Source organism: Panthera tigris, chromosome C1 (genome assembly GCF_018350195.1).
Source record: "Panthera tigris isolate Pti1 chromosome C1, P.tigris_Pti1_mat1.1, whole genome shotgun sequence".
Lineage (NCBI taxonomy): Eukaryota > Metazoa > Chordata > Mammalia > Carnivora > Felidae > Panthera > Panthera tigris.
In genome coordinates this window covers 132,959,675-132,980,066 of record NC_056667.1, presented here as the reverse complement: position 1 = coordinate 132,980,066, position 20,392 = coordinate 132,959,675, and the positions used below count along the sequence as shown (strand labels likewise).

The 20,392-nt window shown below is 36.1% G+C and overlaps 1 protein-coding gene across 2 annotated transcripts in view; it reads right to left on the bottom strand.

Annotated features, from left to right (window-relative positions):
- Positions 1-20,145, bottom strand: part of ARHGAP15 (Rho GTPase activating protein 15) — a 611,397-nt gene extending 591,252 nt beyond the window's left edge. The window contains exon 1 of one of the 2 annotated variants that reach the window (XM_042994393.1): positions 20,014-20,145. The gene's annotated coding sequence lies outside the window, so the exon portion shown is untranslated. The remainder of the gene's footprint in view (positions 1-20,013) is intronic. The other variant, XM_007086400.3, reaches the window with a different exon arrangement.
- Between the last annotated feature and the right edge of the window lie 247 nt (positions 20,146-20,392).

The following is a 20,392-nucleotide window of genomic DNA, read 5'->3' as shown; positions in this document are numbered from 1 at the left end:
TAAGACTGGCTTCACAATTTCTCTAGACTTCCTGATTTTGTATGTACCAAGTGAAGAGCAAGAAAAGTTTGTGATATTGCATTAGTTCCACTTTCAATATTGCTTTAAAAACAGGAAACTGTGATGAGAATGCACTTTGTAAGAGCCACACAAACTGGCTCTTCTCAACAGACTAGGTTCAGTGGTATTCTGGGCCAGATTCTCCAACTCACACTGCAAATACCCAGATAGGAGTGAATGTGATAATTCATCTAATCATAAATTTCATAGCTGCTCTGTCAATTATTTGTTGCACTCTGTTAATTACACTAAGGCTCAGCAGCTTGCCCTTTTGAGTTAGAAAGTGTGTTTTTGACATCTCTTTCCCATCAGCAGCATTAAAAATAAAAGTGTATTAAGACTTATTTTGAGCTAGGAGAAAATGAGTAGGCACTATGATATCATCTCTGTGCTGCAGAGCAGAGAAAATTGAAGTTCAGGTGTACTGAGTGTCTTCCCCACGGTGCCACAGCTCGTTTCAAAGTAGACCCAGGACAGAACTCATGTCCTGCATCTCCAAACATCGTTGCTTTAGTCACAGACCCCCAAGTCAACTGGAAACCATGTGTGGAAAAATAAGGTAACAAGATTTCCAAAGGAAGGCTGAGATCAGAGAGGTAATATGATCACAGTACAGCCATGTTAGGTATATATCATATACATCTTTCAATTTAAATGTTTATAAATGTTCCTGTGCTTCCTTACAAAACAATAGAGACTTAATAAATGTTTACTAAATATATAAGTGGAAAACACATGTAGAAACTAGTCAATGCCTGTGTACATAGCCTAGCAAAACATTACCAGTTGGAAAATGCCTTTGATAAAGTCTATCCCTTATTTTAAAAAAAATGTATAACTCCCTCTGGCCAATGTTTCTAAGGTCCACTGAACTATGACTATTGCATGACAAGTTGGGGCAGGAAAAAAGCAATGCTTTTCATACCTTCTGAGGCCAATACTTGGAGAATAATATGAATTTTTAAAAATAAGAAGAATACCATATTTTCATTTCAGAATAACCCTTTTTTTTCTTTCTTATAATTAAATGACCATGTTTAATGATGTCTTAGAACTTAGCAGGTTATTTGTTTTGACAATAGAGGAAGTCTCCATCGAGTTCCAAATTTCTTTAGGTTCTTAAAGTCATTCTCCACAGAGAAGGACTCTCTTCCCTGGCAGAGACACCACAGAAGATATTGTGAGGAGACCTGTCTCAGAGGCAAGCCCTGAGAGTGCCCAGGGAATCCCCATTCCATGGGTGTCAGCCTAGGTTTTTCAGTGCGTGGCAAGTGAGCTGTCTGGGCACCCCAGCCACCAAGAGCTACGGTCCCCCAAACAGGAATCCTCTATGGCAATATGACTCCATTCCTTTCCCAGAATGTGTGGGCTAAGGAGCTCAAAGAAACTCCACAGACAAATGTTACTGCTCTGAGAAATTCATTTCTATCCCCTGGAAAGATCTTATGTTGATCTGTGGTAGCGCACGGTCTGTTTGTTCCCCTGTGGAAATGACTTGTGGCTATGGCAGCCCCAGTAATGTGTGGCACAACCTTCGTGCTACACTTTCCTGACAGGTCAGTAATTAACTTGCATTGCAATTGTTTGTCGTCTCCACCACTGCAGCCATTTACTAAAATAACATTTTAATTTCAGTTTCCTTCCAGTTCACTTTCCTTTTCTTTTTTCCCTGTGGCTTCTACATCTCTATTAAGTCTAATTTCCCCAGACCACTTCCATAAGCGGAGAGAGTGCAATAAAACTCAGTTTCAAAAATGTCAAATATAATGAGAAAAGAACATCATAGTAAAGGAATTTGACCATAGCCACCCCATCGGGTAACATTGTCTTTGACTGGGCAGGTGTTATATATAGGAAATGTGATAATAAGGCTTTGCATTTACTTAACTTAACCTAATCAGGGAATCAGGGTGATATGCTGCATTTACTGACAAAGTCTGGCAAGTCAACTGCATGGATAAATTGTAATACAGTTATTGTCATTACCCGTGGGCATTCTAAATGGTGAAAATGACAAGTAAAATATAGTTTTTAAGTAGAATAAGTCCAAGACAAAATTGTGTGACAGGCAACCTCAATCTTTTTTTAGATTGTGGTATCTTGGTTGCCATCTCTCATCCCCTGGGGACCTTAGCCTTTTAGTCCCCATCTTATTGGGAGCAAAGCATCTCATTTTACATTTCAAGTATTCCTTGAGCTTTTGCCCTGAAAAATAAACTTACTAGGTCCCACAGTTTCTACAAAAATTGTTGAGAACCTGGGGGCAGACATAAGCATGCTTGCCTACCATGGAGTCTGGTAAGAGTGCAATGGAGGATGGGACTGAGGACAATCTCAAGGCGAAGGTGACATTTGACCTTGATGTTGTATAAAAATAAGACCCAACAGGCAGAGAAGGAATGTCAAGGGCAGCACAGGCTGAGATCACAAGATTTAAGGAAAACAGGAGTGAACATCCACAAAAACAGTAAAGTATGGGAGGTGGGAAAGTTAAATGATTAGGACTGAATGGGGAGAATCTTGCCATTTCCAGTAAAGCATTGGGGTTTTGTCTTACAGATCCTGGGAAACTTTGATGATCTGTTTAAGGCATAATCCCCTCCCCAAAGATTTGGTAAAAAGGCTCCCAGAAGAATAGATCTCCAGCCACAGAAGAACGGTAACATTCTCTCAAGATGCTTCTTAATTAACTTCAAATCAGAATAATATCATAGCATCTATTTGTAAAGACTGATCTTATGATAAGAGCACCTGATAAGTGATCTGGGAAAAAAATACTCCAGAACTTTAGGAAACTTACTTTGAGCTTCCAGGTGTATTGTAATGCTTTGGTTCACTAAACGAATGAAGAGTAAAGAGTTAAAGACTTCACCGGAAGGGCAAAATGAAGCACTTAAGGAAGAGAGATCAAAAGGTACAATTATATCTTACTAAGGACATAGAAGAAAAATAAAGTTAAGATCAGAAGAACTGCTTTTGGATTTTCCTCCGGTGATCAGGTAAGTAGTAAAAAAAATTGACAAGCTAATAGGAACAAAATGCCTGTGCTATTGTAATTATGTTTAGCCAGCATAAGAAATTTTATGAAATGACAATCTCCTTAGATACACAGGAGAACCATAAGGGGCATAAGTAATGCAATCTTCCCTCTGTTTCCTCTGTCAGCTTTGACCTAATCTAGCAAGAAATGCTGAGCCATTTTCCGCCTCTTGCATACAAGTATCAATTAAGGGAAAACAGGGTGACTATCTTAGGGCACTGGATGATGAAATGTCACTTAAGGAGAAAGCATCAGCAGCCACAGTATTAGGAAACACTGACAAAACAAGCAGACACTCTCTGGGACAGGACCGGTTCTCTGATATTTGTTGGAAGAGTATCAAGTGCAAAAAATACATTTCAACCTGTGGTTCCTTGTTTCCTGGGATTTCATGTTCCGTAGCATTTTCTTCCTAATGGATGTGACTTAGTTGCAAAGCCCTTTTATCAAGCCGAATAAATCTAATCACATGTTGATTGCAGTACACCAGGATCGCTCTATCTCTATCTTGGCCTGCCCAGGTTAAAATATGGGGAAGCTGCATATTGCATAATTAGTGTTTGACAGTAATTAGCAGGAGTCAGTAATTGACAGTAGTCAAATATGGCTGACATTTGTTTTATTTAGCAAATTTGTTATTGTATCCGATTAGTCTTTCCCTAATGCTCATGTCTTCAAACTCTGAACTGATTGGATTGGATTTCAGTGCCAAGGGGACATGTCTGAAAACGGGACATTGTTGTGACAATGACAACACTATTAAAATATTTCAGTATATTTCCTTTAATGCACTTAAACATTAGTTTTCCACTCAATTATATGTGCATAAAATGCGTTCTGTGTCGTTTGTGTGTGTGTATGCCCATGTTTGTATATAAAGTACAAGGAATTGCCACAAACTGAACACATTCATGTAACCACACCACACGCTTGACAGTATCAGCACTCCAGAAACCCCTGAAGCAGTCACTATCTGTCCACTCCACCAAAAATAATCATTATTCTGTCTTAGGTTTGCCTATTTTTTAAATTAATATAAATGGAAAACCTGGAGTATGCACTTTTTGTTGCTGAGATTATTTCACTCAAATGTCTATTTATGTGGCTGATTGCTACATAATATTCTTCAGTAAAGTGCTTATGAAAAACTTCCGTTAGGTTCTTTGTCCTTTTATTACTGATTTGGAGGAGTTATTTGTGTATTCTGGACACAAGCCATTTTTCAATACATATGTTGCAATAATGATCTTTTCCACCTGTGGGTTACTTTTTATTCTTTTAGTATAATTTTTTCATTAATAGATATTCTTAATTTTAGTATTATCCAATTTATCATTTATTTCCTTTTATGATTAGTGATTTTTTTGTTCTCTTCAGAAATCCTTGCTTGACCAAGGCCACAAAGACTATTACTGTATTATCTTCTAAAAATATATATTGTTCCAGGGCCCCCCGGGTGGCTCAGTCAGCTGAGCATCCTGACTTCAGCTCAGGTCATGATCTCACGGCTCATGAGTTTGAGCCCCGCGTCGGGCTCTGCGCTGACAGCTCAGAGCCTGGATCCTGCTTTGGATTCTGTCTCCCTCTCTCTCTGCCCCTCCCCCACTCGTGCCAGGTCTCTGTCTCTCAAAAACAAACATTAAAAAAATTTTTTTAAATATATATTGTTCCAACTTTTATTTTTAGAACTGTGATCCTTCTGGAAATAATTTCTGTGTTTAATGTGAGATAGGGGTATCTTTCTGTAAAGATTATATATATATAATGATATATTAAGATCTATATAAGATTATATATATTAAGATTATAAGATATATATTAAGGTTATAAGATATAATAACAGATATTATATACGTATATATATAAATCTTTTAATTAGAAGGACCGGTCATCTCTCATGATTTATTGAGGTTAGAAAAGACCAGGATCTGGCTCTTCATCTGAAGTAAACAGGTATTGGAGAGCTCTCCAAACCACAAATGTTCACGAGAGATGCAGCTGTGTCCAATTTTTACATACATCAGGAAACATTGGCACCTGGGGATCTAAGTTGACTAGAAAGATTTACCCAACAGGTGGGAAAAAACAACCATTCATAATCTGAGCAGGGCAATACACAGAAGTTCACATTTGTAGACCATTATGGATTAGGAGGTTTCTTACTAAGTGTCAGAGTTCCAATTACTGGGTATTTTTTCACACCCAACTCAATTATCCAGAAGGGACACTGGCAGTAGAGAGACCTCAATCTTAGCAAAGGAATGAGGCAATGAATGACCATGTTACCAGCAGAACTTGTGGTTGAGGACAAAGCAAACGCCTAATGAGGAAGGTATGACTTGCTGAAGGACCGGGACTTGTAAATAAGGGGAAACGCACCTGATGTATGCATCACAAGTACAAACCAAAGCCATAATCACTTGTTATAATTTAATATTGAACTCACAGAACTCCATTCCACTGGAATTAGCTAAAGATTACGTGCATTAAGCTACGATTGCTTCTAGGAGTTAAGGTCAGAAATAACCTCAGTTGAAAAGGAACAAATGGCTTTAGTAGTGAGGGGTAGAAAAGCTATAGAGCAATGATTCTCCAATCAGTATAGGAAGTGTCATAAACACACATATTTCACTGCACATTCTGAAGAGTCCCATTCAGCAAGACTGAAGAGGAGCCTGGGAAACTACACATTGAGGCTTCGCCCCTGCTGATTAAGATGCACACTGAACATTGATGAGAAACAAGTCTTACATAAAGTTCTTCTTTATTTTAAATCTGCATTGTTCTAAAATGATTATTAATTGCTATAGTATCCTTCTATCTTTAAATCCCACTGCTGCTCAGTTCGTATTTGTTAACATTGTTGTTCTAAACACTTTCTGGGATTACATTTCACTTTGAAATATGTTAGTCGTCGGGGAAGTGGTATCAATCATAGTTGGGAAAAATGAGAAGAGAAGTGACTAAGTAGCTAAGTAGGTAGGTACTGTGAAATGAATTCTTTTACATAAAGGAAAAACTCAACAGGATCCTACTCCAAGCAATCTGGGTCTATTGTGAGTGTTTCAGCATGAACACTTTTTTTTAATGTTTATATCATGAACTTGGTAAGTGGGAGTAAAACAACATCAATGTAAACACTTGGAAAACAATTCTCTTGCTTCTTAGACATCAAAGGATGTTTGGTGTGAGAACAACCAAATTCCACAAAATATTGCTGTTTTCACTCAAATTTAATCTGAAATTTGGGAGCAGTGAGGCTTCCTTTCATGAAGCCAAGAATATCAAAATGGCAAAAAAATATTTACTAGTTCACATTATTTTAAATTGAAAGTTTTTGACCAAGTTTTTCAATTCTTGCCTTTGAATATCCTTCAATATGCCAAATATGTGGTATATCTTTTTCTTTTCTAGGCTGATTAACTAAAAGGCGGTTTTGATGCCTTAATGTCTTGAAAAGCTTCAGCTGCATTAGCAGGACCTCCATCTAGGAGTTTTTTGAGGGATAGATCCCACATTTAAGCAAAACTTGTGCTTTGCTTTTCTTTCCTCAAAGTAGAATTCAGGGGCCTCACTCTAGGAGGTGGGAGGTAGGGGAGATGGTTAGATACACTGTCTATGTGATTAGGCTCCAGTTAACTAAGTGCTACTATAATTCCAAGTAGTAGAGTCAAATTTCTATCTTAATTTGGGCTCCTCACAAAGAAACGTATAGAATTTTGGCTTGGCTGCATTGAAGTCAAAAGGGACTGCATAAAACATCTAAAGTTTGAAAATGGCTATCAGGATTATCTATTTTACTTAAAACACATTGAACACTAATTTTTGTCATAACTATTTCTGAGACTTAGTGATGCTGATCTATTAATAGTATGTATGATGAAATGGGTTATACAACCACACCCATGCTACATTTCCCCTCTAGTACAACGTGGATTTCACATGCGTGTACGTGCATGTGTTTAAATTTTTGTTACTATTATCACCACCCAAGGTATACAAATCTTTTATCTCCCCTACAACAATGCATCCATACAAGTGTACGTGTGCTGGGCATGTGCTGTTCACATGACTTTGAAAATACCAGGCAAATTAAGGATGACTATATTTGCTATTACTAAGAAAAGTTAACCTTTTGGGGACATCTTTTAATGGTTAAAAAATGTTTTGAGGAACATGAGCAACAGAACAAGGTCAGTTTTTCAGGTTAGGAAAACGGACCCACTCCTGGAAAGTTAGACAAACAAAACAAAGACGTCAGTGAAAAAATCTATACAAAAATGGATGCTTTTTCATAGAATAATTGAATGTGCTACTGAGTCTCTAAGCCTTTATTAGGATTTATTTTGAATTTTTTTAATGTTATTTATTTTTGACAGAGAGAGAGAGAGAGAGAGAGAGACAGAGCATGAGCGGGGGAGGGGCAGAGAGCGAGGAGACACAGAATCTGAAGCAGGCTCCAGGCTCTGAGCTGTCAGCCCAGAGCTCGACGTGAGGTTGGAACTCACAGACCGCGAGATCATGACCCGAGCTGAAGTCGGACGCTCAACTGACTGAGCCACCCAGGTACCCCTATTAGGGTTTATTTATATGGAGGACTCCAGTTGTTTCTAATCATGACATTCTGCTCCTGCTTTCTTAGGAGCAGCTATAAATTCAAGAAGAGGTGGAAAATCGGCAGACTGCCAACCAAATTCAACCCACAGACATATGTTGTTGGGCCTGAACATTGTTTTAGAATGTTTTGAATCAGTTTGCGATTGAAAAATGAGGATTTTTATTCAAAAAAAAAAAAGGTGCAGATCTGTGTGTCTTCCCTTGAAAAATCAGAAGATATGGACAAGTGGTTAAGGATGGATGGTAACCGTCAGCTGGGGGCGTGCAGCTTCCACATCCTGGAAACAGGGCAAGTTCTTTCTAATCCAGAGGCTCTCTCCCTTTCCACTTTATTTGCATCAAAATACTGACCGGCCTGATGGCATTTGTGACTATGACCCATGGTGCCAGTCACCTCTATTAGGATTGCTCCTCTGATGTATGGATAGAGCAGTTTCTGCTGCATGTGAAATCAACATCATTTCCTATATTTTATGATTTTTAAACCCAAACTGGTAGGATTAGAAAACGGAGAACAAAACCAAGAGATTGAGTCTGTACCACTGGTTTAGAAAGAGATTCATCAGAGATTAAGATTATTTTCTTTATTTGTGTAACTTTCTCTGCATGATCTCAAATTACCAAAAGTCAGATACTGTGTTGCGCTCATTGCTATTGCTAAGCGAGTTCCCCTTTCCCCCTCTCTCTGCTCTGACCTCCTTTATTGTTCGTATTATATTTTGGCAGATAATTATATCCTGACTTCTATCGTTTTCTGTTCTCTATTTGAGTTGTATATCTCTTCTGACCACTTCTGTGCTGACAGCACACACCCCGATGTGGAGCTCAAACTCACAAACTTCCAGATCATGACCTGAGCTCAAGTAGAATACTTAATTTACTGAGCCACTCAGGTGCCCCATGTCATTGAATTCTTATTTTTCTTTCCTAGTTCTCCACATCAAAAGATGCCATGAGTACCTGGGATACAATGCATCACAGTCAGAGGAAGTCAGAGCAATCACTGTTGTCTTGCCTTCCTCACCTTCTCAGCCTCAAATCATACTCCCTATACCGATCTGCCATGCTGACCATCCTCTAGTCTTCCTTCCGAGCTGATTTCTCACCCTGAAACTATGGCCCACTTGCTAATCCCCTTTCTTAGAGACAGACTTCTAACGTAAAGTCCTCTGTCCTGTAGCATACAGCCAGTTCTTCAAGGACAGCACCACCACCGCTGAAACTTGGGTCAGTCACCTCCTACCGCCACACCTGGTCTCATTAATCTGATGCCCTAACACTGACTGCTCTCAAAATTAGGATTGAAATCTATATATTCACTCAACCTCCATACACAGAATTCTGAGCAGATTTTCCCAGGGAAAAAACAAAATAAAACTCTAAATGTCTCTCTAACTGGATCAGCACCCTACACTCGGGACCTACCGAATTTCTTTCTTATTTTTTCTTTCTGGAATCATTTTGCTAGGACCCCAGCATACCTGTTTTATGAACCATTTATGTCACCACCTAATCACCCCAGGAAAGAATTAGATATAAGAGTTGGTGAGGAGAATTGTACTTTTTTTCTCTCTCCTTGTCTCCATAGCTTTTCTTTGCTTCATTTTAACTTGAAGTCCAAGAGTCAATGGTTGCCTACTACTTTTTAAATTGCTTTCTGTGATGGACATTAATTCTTCAAAAAAGTGAAGGTTATTTTTGGTAAGGACACATCTTGAGCTGCTTGAAGGAAAATGTTCATATTAACCAAAATTGGTAAATAAATAAGAAAAGAGCCTCCTTTCTTCTGCCCCACATGGCTATACTATATTCCCCCACACAACTGTATTGAGGAAATGAAATTAATAGCAAGAAATTTCTCTTGATGAGTTTCATAATCTTATTATAATACTTAGAATTGAAATAAACCAAAATTATCCCACCATGATTTTTATATCATAATGAAAGAAAAAATATGGTCATCATTTGAGTCTAGACAACCTGATAAAAGTTACTACTACTGCTACAATTCACACTACATTTAACCTTTTTAACGCAATTACATGTGCCACAAATTAGGCAAAGTTCTTTATGTACATCATTTTCTTTTTCATCTTGTGAGGAAACTCCCCACTTTGTAGGTGAGAGAACTCAGGATTCAAGAGATTAAGTAACTTGCACAAATACCATATATAATATCTAGCAAGTGGTGGAGCCCAGAGATTTCAGACAGGCACCAACTTCCACATTTTAGGGGTATTCGTTCCCTTCTCTACATCCAATCAGTTAACCAAATGTTGTTCCAGAACTTTTTTTTTTAATTCCTTACAGTATAAAATATTAAGAGAACAGGCTAAGAAATCAGAAGACACTTAGGAAAACTATGTTCTTAACATGTCCTGAAAAACTTCAAAAGCAGGAGCTTTTCATAGAATGCTTACTGAATGATCACATAAAATAATGTATGTAAAACCACTTTTAAAACTTTAAATAGAATATAAATGAATAGATACTTTTACTTGTGTTACTTAACTGGAACTCAACCATCACCCTGAAGACACAAAGTGAATCTGAAATAGGCAAAGTAAAGGAGTAAGAAAAACAGTAGTATGAAAAGCAAGTAAGACCCCTTTGGCCATAGTCCAGACAAGATTTAGTGGATGGCCAAATTAGTAACTATTACAATAAATGAAATGGAGAGAAGGAAATGGTTGCCCCTAAAACATAGCAACTGATTAGATGTATGGAATAAGCAGTATACAGGAGTGCATAGAGATTCCAAGCTGATTTGTGCAGATGGTTTCAGGAATAAAGACATCTCGACTGAAGTTAGCAGGAGAAAGAGAAGGATTCTGTGGGCATATTATAGGCTTAACTTGGGACATGCTCAGTTTCAACTACTGTTGGGGCTTCGTGGGGTAGTATCAAGTAATAATCAAAAATGAGGAACATAAAAAAAAATGGGGAGTTCCTGAGTGGCTCAGTCAGTTAAGCATCCGACTCTTGATCTCAGCTGACATCTTGATCTCAGGGTTGTGAGTTCAAGTTCCACATTGGACTCCACGCTGGGTGTGGAGCCTCTTTAAAAAAAAGAAAAAAAGAAAATGAGAAGTAGTATTGGGAGAAAGGCTAAGGGCAAAGACAGAAATTTAAGGACCATATCTGAGGGATTTTATTTATTCATTTATTTGTTTGTTTTCAAGCCAGGTAACTAGAAAAAATTTAAATGTTCTGGCAACCACATTAGATGAAACAAATGAAGTGGGTGAAATTAATGTTATTTTTTTTTATTTTTTTAACGTTTATTTATTTTTGAGACAGAGAGACACAGAGCATGAACGGGGGAGGATGACAGAGAGGGAGACGCAGAATCTGAAACAGGCTCCAGGCTCTGAGCTATCAGCACAGAGCCCGACGCGGAGCTAGAACTCACGGACCGCAAGATCATGACCTGAGTCAAAGTCGGCTGCTTAACCGACTGAGCCACCCAGGTACCCCTGAAGTGGGTGAAATTAATTTTAATAACATATTTTATTTAACTCGACATGTTAAAATTTTATAATTTCAGCATAGTAATCAATGTAAAAATATTAACAAGATAACTTACATCTTTTTATTTGTACTAAGTCTTCAAAATCTGGTTATTTTTCATTCAATTTAGACAAGGTACATTTCAAATACTGAATAACCATTTGTGGCTAGTTGCTATCATAACTGCCACCATGGTCTAGGAAAGAATTTGGGGGATTTACAGGCTGAGGGGAAACATAGGGTCTATAGGAGAAGGAAAAAGAGAACTAAAAAAGGCACCTGTAGTATGACAGAAACTAAGGCAGAAAATGTTTTCTTCCTTACATGTTGTATAACATCTCTACAGAAGGCGATGTATGCAGCCAACAAGAAACAGGTTTTCCACAGATGGCATTGTTCTAGACAGCAAACAAAGCGGGGTCCTTTCAGACCCTTTTAGACTTTAGGGCCTCCTGAATGAAGCCCAGCATTGTTTAACTATTGACACTTACTAGGCTTAGAAATCACAGCATGGCATAGTAAAAATAACAGGGATTTTGCCTAGTCATGGATTTAACCCAGATGTGCCTATAAATCACGACACACTCTACCAAATAGCTCTATAAATTCGGGCACTTACCCTTAACTTTCTTATCTTTAAAATGGGAATGCCAACTTTACATGATTTTTGTGGATATCAAATGCTTTTAGATATGTACAACACCTGATACATAATATGCATTATACATAATATTGTAATCATAGTCACGATTCCTATTAACAATCCCACTCTAATTTTTACATTGATGAATGTCACGTTACTGAAAGCATCTTAAGAATGAGAGAATATTGTCTGTATTTTGTAATACCAGAGTACCTACTGCAGTGTTGGAGACACTACTGGCGTAATCAACACTCATTTTCCCTCCTATCTCCCACTTCTCTTAAGACAAGCATCCTGGTATGAATAGATATTATCTGGAGACTCAGGTTATTTGGTCTCCTAGTGCCTTTAGAAGACAGATGAATAAGTGTTCCATAGCTCAGATTCTAGCCTTTTAAATTCTAGTACAAAATTAACTAATGCAGAAAATAAGTTAGCAGAAACAAAATTTCCCCTTGACTCAGCATCCTATTTCCTGAGCATTCTACCTTTCAGAGCTCTTTTCAACAGATACCTTACTTGACCCTAAGTTTGGTCATACATCAGTAAAGACAAGAACAAAAAGTTCTCTAAGTTTTTAAGAAATAAGTTTAAATCGTCATAAAATTATTCAATTGTAATACCATAGTTTTATTAAAATAGCTTAAAATTTAAATGCTTAGAAGTGATTGGTGCTTTCCATCTGTTTACGGAAGTATGTTCTCAAATGGTGAGTTATTTCTTCTAAGTTTCAAAAAGGCACTACAGTATATAATGAATCCAGGATTTCAATACAAACTTTCACCACTGCAAAGTTACTCAAAACATACCCATCAAGTGTCATTTGTCTGAAATATGTTTCAGCTTCTTTTCCCCTAAATTGATCCTATTCTTTCAGACCCAGGAGAAGTTCACAAGAAACAGAAAGCCTTTCCTGATTCTACAGTTCAGGGTCAATTTTTGTATCATTTATTCTTTTACTAATCAAATACTCACTGAGTGGTTATTATATGCTGACAGCTGTTCTAGGTTCTGTATATCAAGTAGCAAATTAACAGACAAGGTCAATATGCTTAATTGATTATTTAGGTGGAGTCCAGCCACTAAACAAGTCGAAAAAAGAATAATTCCCCATATCCAAAATGCTATTTAGAGAAATGAAAGCAAAGTAATGAGAAAGAGAGGGCCTTGCAAGTGATGAAAGGAGCTTGAATTAATTTGAAATATAATAGAAAGTCATTTGGAATTCTTTTACTGGGAAAAATTGTAGGATTTAAGTCTTAAGAAGGCCACTTTAGCTATTTCTTGGAAAATGACTATAGTATGAAAAGTAGAAGCAGGGAGATAAGTCAAGAAGATTCTGTAGTAACAGTGGTAGAAGTGGTAAGAGGTGACCGAACTTGGGATATTTCAACATACATTAATCCCTTGCTTAATGTCTAATTAATTCCTGCTAAAACAAGAGCTGTTAAATAAAAGCCCAAGATACACGATCAACATTTATAAACACAAAAATATACTAATAGATTTTAAAAATGGTTTATGTAAGTAATAGCAACAATTTGATAAAAAATGAATTGTACATAAAATGTAAAAAAAAAAAAAACGGTTTTCTTGCCCACAGAGGATACTTAATCAATCAATTACAGCACAGAAAAACATATTTTGGGCTGGAAAAAAACCTGACTGGAACATTCTAGAAGTTGCTACCTCTTCAACCTTCTTGAGTTCATTCACAATGTGCAAATCAAAATTGCTCCATATGTTTTGCATGGTTTTTCTCTCACTTGAAATCAGAAAGTGAATTGATGAGTGTGGTTTTATCTAAAATTGTGATGTTACTACATGTCACACATTGTAGTGTATACCTTTAGAAGTTTTTTTTTTTCTTTTTGGGGGGAAAAGTCATTATACCAACCAAAACACAAAAAAGAAAGAACAATTAGTGTGAAAATATATATATATAACTTTTCAAGAGCCACTATTGAGAAAAGTTAAGTAAACAAGATAATGGGAGCTAAATCAATATTTTATAGCCTCTGCTGATTGCTGAATTGAATGTGGTTTGGGGTAGGAAATGTGTGGGAAAGAGTATAACTGACAATAATTCTAGTTTATTGTCTCAAACAGGTAGATGAATGGTGGTGCCATTGACTGAGATGGATGAAAATAGGGAAGAAGCAAGTTGAGTTGGGGGCAAGCAGGGAGTAATTAAAAGGTTAATTCTGAACATCCTCATTTTGAAACCTCTATGAGACATTCAAGCTAAGATGATGAGTAGCCAGTTGCATTAGTAGTTTTAGTGCTAAGAAAAACATTTTGATTTTGAGACCTAATTAGAATATAGATAATATTTAAACTCAAAAGAAATTCACCCAGGAGGAATAAACTTAGAAGACAAGAGCTAAGACTAAAAAGGTAGAAATCTGAAGACTGAGTGCAAGGCATTCCAATATTTAGAGAGCTGAATGATGAGGAAGATTTATCAAAGGAGACAGAAAAAGAGCATCCAGTGAGGGTGTAGAAAACCTGAAAGAATGAAACATACCAGAAGTCAAATGAAGAGAGAGGTTCAAGAGGGAAGGAATGTTCAATTGCATCTCAGGTATCTCAGAAAATAAATAATATGAGGACTTGTAAATGACCACTGGATTTGGCAAATTTCATCTGGGACTCTGATAATAAAATGTTCTTTTGATATTTCTATAGTATTGCATTTATACACATAGACCTATACTTAAATTCTTGTGTTTGTACACTAAACTACCTAAAAAGTTTTCATTGGCTAGATAGCATATTGATTCTTTGTGTCCCCAATAATTCCTTGCCCGACACAACATAGAGTTAAAAATTATTTACGGAATTGAATCTAAGTGGGCTGATGGCCACCAAAAGAGAAAATCAATTTTAAAACCTACCATAATATTGTGTGTAATCACAAGGCTAATTTTAAAAATAAGATATTCTGCTTATTCTTTAGCATTCTGTATACATTCCCTCTCATCAGATGAGCTTTCCTACAATTTCAGAGGAAATGGAAACCATGAAGCATGTATTTCCTCAACTTCCTCTAATCACTGCATTTTTATGTCCCATCATCCGCATATACACTCATTAAAATGCTCTTCCTTCTTTTTCAGGTTAATTTATCTACTTGAGCTACTGATTACACCCATCTGTCTTAGCCTCTGAGAACTTGTTGGGTTTCTGGATATACATATTTCCTTTGTTTCCTTTATTTGCATTCCTTTTCTCTTCCCCTTCGCTTCAACATTCATGTGTCATCCCTTTTTTAGCTAATTGAAGACACCCATGACTCTTAATAAATTAAGTATGGCACATCCACAGAGTGAAATACTGAGAGAATATTGAGAGAGAGAAAGAGACTTAAACAGTTTCTTATTTTTACTATGGAAACACGTCTAAGATATTACTAAAAGAAAAGCAAAGTGGAAGGGTATGTATAATGTTTCCCTTAATGTAATAAAGGAGAGTATATGCACATACATTATATATAGTCATATGTGCATATAGGCTTTTTGCATTAAAAAACTGTGAAAAATTTAAAAAAATAACTATGAAAAGTGGTTGCCTATTGGGTTATAGTAGAGGTGAATAGCAGTATATAGAAATGGGAACATAATAAAGATTTTTTTTCTAAAATTTTTATATTTAGGTTTTATTCTGGTTTTGAACCATCTTGCTCCATCATCTTTTCTTAAATTCAAAACAAACAAAACAAAAATCAAAAATACTGTCATAAACTGAAAAAGAAAAAAACAATCTTTATAACCACAGCCCATATAAGAACCTCAAGGCACTTGGGGAGGGGAGCTAGCACCCGATGTTACAAGAATATCTACCTTCACAGACTGTAACCATTTCTGTAAACTACCCTGAAGAGTATGTCACCAACAGGGAGATACATGGGAAAAGTAAATAAATAAACCGTGATGCTGGACAGCCCATCTACATGCAAAATGTGGACATTCAATTTATGTATTTCCCTGCTTAACGATACTGTTGTTCTTTATAATCCTTAGTCATAATCTGCTCAGCAGGCCAACCCTATCAGGATCTCAAACTGTCTTTCTGGCCTTACCTCCTACTACTGTAGTTGTAGCTAACAAAACTAGTCAAAAACAAAAACAAAACTAGATTCTTCCTCTGACATTTTGTGCCCGGGCACATTCCCTTCCTGTCCTCAAACTCTGAATCCTACCTCTGTCTGAAAACTACTACAAATCTTTCCTCCCAAACTGTCCTGATTTCTCTGATAGGACATAATCAAATGATGTCACAACTGGAAATTCTCTACTTAATTTCCTGGCACATTACAGAAATACAAAATGTTTCCTGGATTGCTGAATCCTAATAGAACATTCTTTACATCTTTTTTATGGTACTTGACACATTTCACTTGTATTATAACTGTTAACATAATGATCCCACTAGATTATAGACTTTTAGAAGAAAAACATTGTGTTCACCTGTTCAAGACAGGTGTTCATATATGAGGTACCTCTTGAAAAATACTTTAAAATTCAGTTTAATTGAAACACTTCATTCAGATCTATCTTTAAACTGATACTCTATATCTGTCTGATTATGAAGTGTGAAGAATTCGAATAAGCAGCATTTTTAAGTGTGACCATAAGTGGCTGTGTAGTAGAGTCACCCTTTCTTCTGAGGAAAGCATTTTCGTTTCTATGTGTGAAGACCCCTCCATTCAGCTAAGAGTACACATGTTGCCGGGTCAGGCGGCTCCTCGATGCAAAAGAAGGCCGGTGACCTAGTCCAGTCACTTATGGTGTTTGTGTCTTAGAGTCCATGATTAGCTCCACTATGGTCATGTGGCAAAATTCAGTCAAGTCAGATCCCAATCTGAGACTTTTACTGTGGTGATAGGGGAAAGCCAATCTTCTGCAACAGGGTCTGAAAGGTCAAATGTAAACCTAAAGCTTTCTTGTCAACTCTGTAAGATTCTGTCAGAGAGGGCTTATAGCACAGTGCGGAAAAATTGAAAAACAAAAAACAAGCAAACAAAAAAACTAAGAAATAAAGAAAATAAAACCCAATCTTAATTATGCTGTGTGAGCTCCTGGATCCCACCATGCCTGACTTCTCTTTCCTTGGATTTTTCAGTTCTACAAATCAATGCCTATCTCTGGTGCCTAAGCTAATATTAATTCAAATCTATCATTTGAAAACAAAGGCATTTTGCCAACTCTAACCTGAAATGTAGAATACTTATAAGTATATTTTCAAGTCTAGCTATATAATATTTATTGTGCAGTGCAAAAAAAAAAAATATGTTTCTGGTACCCAAAGCTTTAAATTCAGAGTATTAAATGGTTTAAAAAAATACACATAACTGATTATGTTAAATATTTTCTAAGTGTATGGGGATATCAAAATAATCTTAAGACATAGTACAATTAATTTTCAGCCACTACAAGATGGTATATATTTGCATAGGAATACATTATAGAAATGGACACATTTCTGCCAAATATTTACCCCCCCAACTATTTGCCATGGTATAATTCTTTTCACTTGACTGAAGTCCTCAACATGTAGCCGTTCTTTGGATCCTATCTGTTGAGAGACCTTATTAAAATTATACCAGGGGCACCTGAGTGGCTCAGTCGGTTAAGCGTTCGGCTTCAGATCAGGTCATGATCTCATCGTTCATGAGTTTAAGCCCTGCATCAGGCTCTGTGCTGACAGCTCAGAGCCTGGAGCCTGTTTCAGATTCTGTGTCTCCCTCTCCCTCTGCCCCTCCTCTGTTCACCCTCTGTGTCTCTATCCCTTTCAAAAATAAGCAAACATTAAAAAATATTAAAGAAAAAGTAAATAAAATTATACCAGACAGGGTAGGGGAGGCCTAAGAAGTAAAAAGAAACAAAGCTCTCCTGGGAGCATGATATCTTTATCATATGCCCTAGGTGCTGAGAAAGAGGATGAGTAGGTTTTAAGGACAATGGGAATGGGATGGAAGGAGCCAAGTGTGGTCTGTCCTTCTAGGTACCAAGGCTGGGAGACCCTAAATTAGGGACAGATCAGGACACTCCAAAACAAAGCATAAAAAGGGAATAAAAGGAGGAAATACCATAGAAAAAAAGTCTCTTTTCTGAATTTTGCAGAATACTGGCCCCAAGTGGAAAAGCATGATATACTTTTAATAAATCAGTTTTGAAATTACTCTCCAAATGAGATTCTCTGCGTTGTTTCATTTCACCAAAATGTGTTTATTTATTCACTTAAAATGTATAAAGGTATAGTAACCTATAGTACCTCATTTTTAAGTGACTCTATTTAAGATTTTGTATATTCAAGAGATAATGCGTTACTTGTTTTTGCAAATAATTCTGAGAGTATCTTAGTTTATGTCTATCATCTCTAATTGTTGCTCTTTATAACTCCATACTAAGCTACGTTTATTTCATTCTTAGTTTTATAAATTCTTCATAAGATACTTATATTTTAATTTGACCGTTTCTGCAAGAAACAATCATCTTACAAAGAATTTGGCTTTCATAAATATGAAATGGTTTAAAAAACTGCAGTGGACATTTTTTCAGTGCCAAACACTTCTGTGGATTCACTCTTGCTAATATGTAAGTACTACATATATTTATTCATGTGATGTTCTTTTATAATAAAATGAAATAAAGTAATAACATATCAACCAAAACTATCTGAATTACACAGCTTTTGTAGATGCAGAGGTTCAGAACCACAATATTGAAGACAGATTTAAATAATGCTTTCCATTGTGTGGAAATGTAACAAATTGAAAAGCTAATCAGAATATCAAAGCAAATATATATTACCAGGGTCTCCCTTTTTCCTTTCACAATAACAATAAAAGATGTATTGAACACCAAGTCCTAATCTCCATTTTTCTGTGATCCTTTTAATAGTCAACAAGTAACTAGCCTCAGTATTGACAACTGAAGAGGTCTTAAAATAGAGTGTACTAATATGCCTAATAATTTCCTACTAAATTGACCATATCAAAAACATTTATATGTGTCTTTCAATAAAAGATAATAAAGGAAAAGAATTGTTGCCACTTATCAACTGCGTAACCATTTTTTAATAACACACAAAAAAATAGGTGTTGTGGGGCCATCACTTCCCCCATTCAACAGCACAATAAAAATAATATTAGGGAAGAGTATATCATATCTCATGCTTTTATTAAAATTCTTTCAAAAATTGACACTCGGATTTATTTTAGGTATTTGTCTCTGAGATTAGCAGCACTTTATATTTTTGTACATATGTTACAGAACACAAAGACATTTTGTAAAAGGAAGAAGTTAGTATAAAAGATAAGTTCTTTTCACTTTAAGATTAACAAATCCTTTTCATTTCTAAGGTTATTATTTTGGAAAACTTCAAAGAAAGAAAATTACATAATTATATGAATAACAAAAATATATCCTAATTTGCCCCTTTTCCCAAAAGTAACCTTCAATAAAGGTTCTTTTTTAAACAGAGAATTTTGCTAGTGAAATAGAAACTTGCCCTCATTTCACCCTATATCTTAAATAAAATTTAGGAAAATAATATAAAATATTCAAGTGTCATAACAAAGAGCTTTGTTTTGCATTTTAAAACTTTCCTGTTCTTTAATAGTTATTTAAAAAACTACACATTTGATAAACTACAACTTTGCAAAGGCTTCTAATGTTAACTTTAACCCAACACTTTATACTGGATAACTTCCGTGCTGCAACTCAGAGGTTATTTCTTATTGTTACAAAGTCCCTTTTTCTCTTTCCTTATCTGGATCCTGAATAGTACATATTTTGTAAAACGATCAGTTGAAGATGCAAAGTCCCTTATTTTCTCTAGTAGTTAATTTTAAAAGCACTTTCAAACTAAAACTATACCTTACTCTGTCTTTAACAGTTTAGTACAAAATCTTAGCAAATGATTCTATTGTAATATCTTTTAAGGGGCTTTTGAACTTGGCAGTTGCAAATATAAAAAGAATATTCTTTTCTACACCAAGGAAACAAACAGATGTTTTAATCACAGGTGAAAACACATTTTCATAGAAATATTTGTATATTCACACCAGAGCGTAGGACACCGCCAAACATTTTCATGTTTAAATTTCATGTTCACTGTAAAGTTAAATTTTGCTTACCTTTTCTCGGTGATCACTTGTTATTGAAACTGCCATCAACTTCCAACTGTTAATGACTCTTTCAACAAAAACGGAAAACAGTAAAGTCACATGTCATAAGAGTAGGCCTATGTTGGATGCTGCTTAATTTCAGTACTGGAGAAAAAAAAAAAAAAAAAAAAGGCGGGGGGTTGGGGCGAGCACAAAAAACTTTAAAATAAAACCACTTCCTGCGTAGAGACGGTTAACCACATACACATCATTACTCGATTTGAAGAAATTGCCTTGTATAGTCAACAATATTTTTATTTTTCAATGTGCTTTTCAATTTTCAAACACTACTACATTTCTACAGGTTTCATCAATTCTGGTTTAATGGGGAAAATGTGTGGTTAAAAAT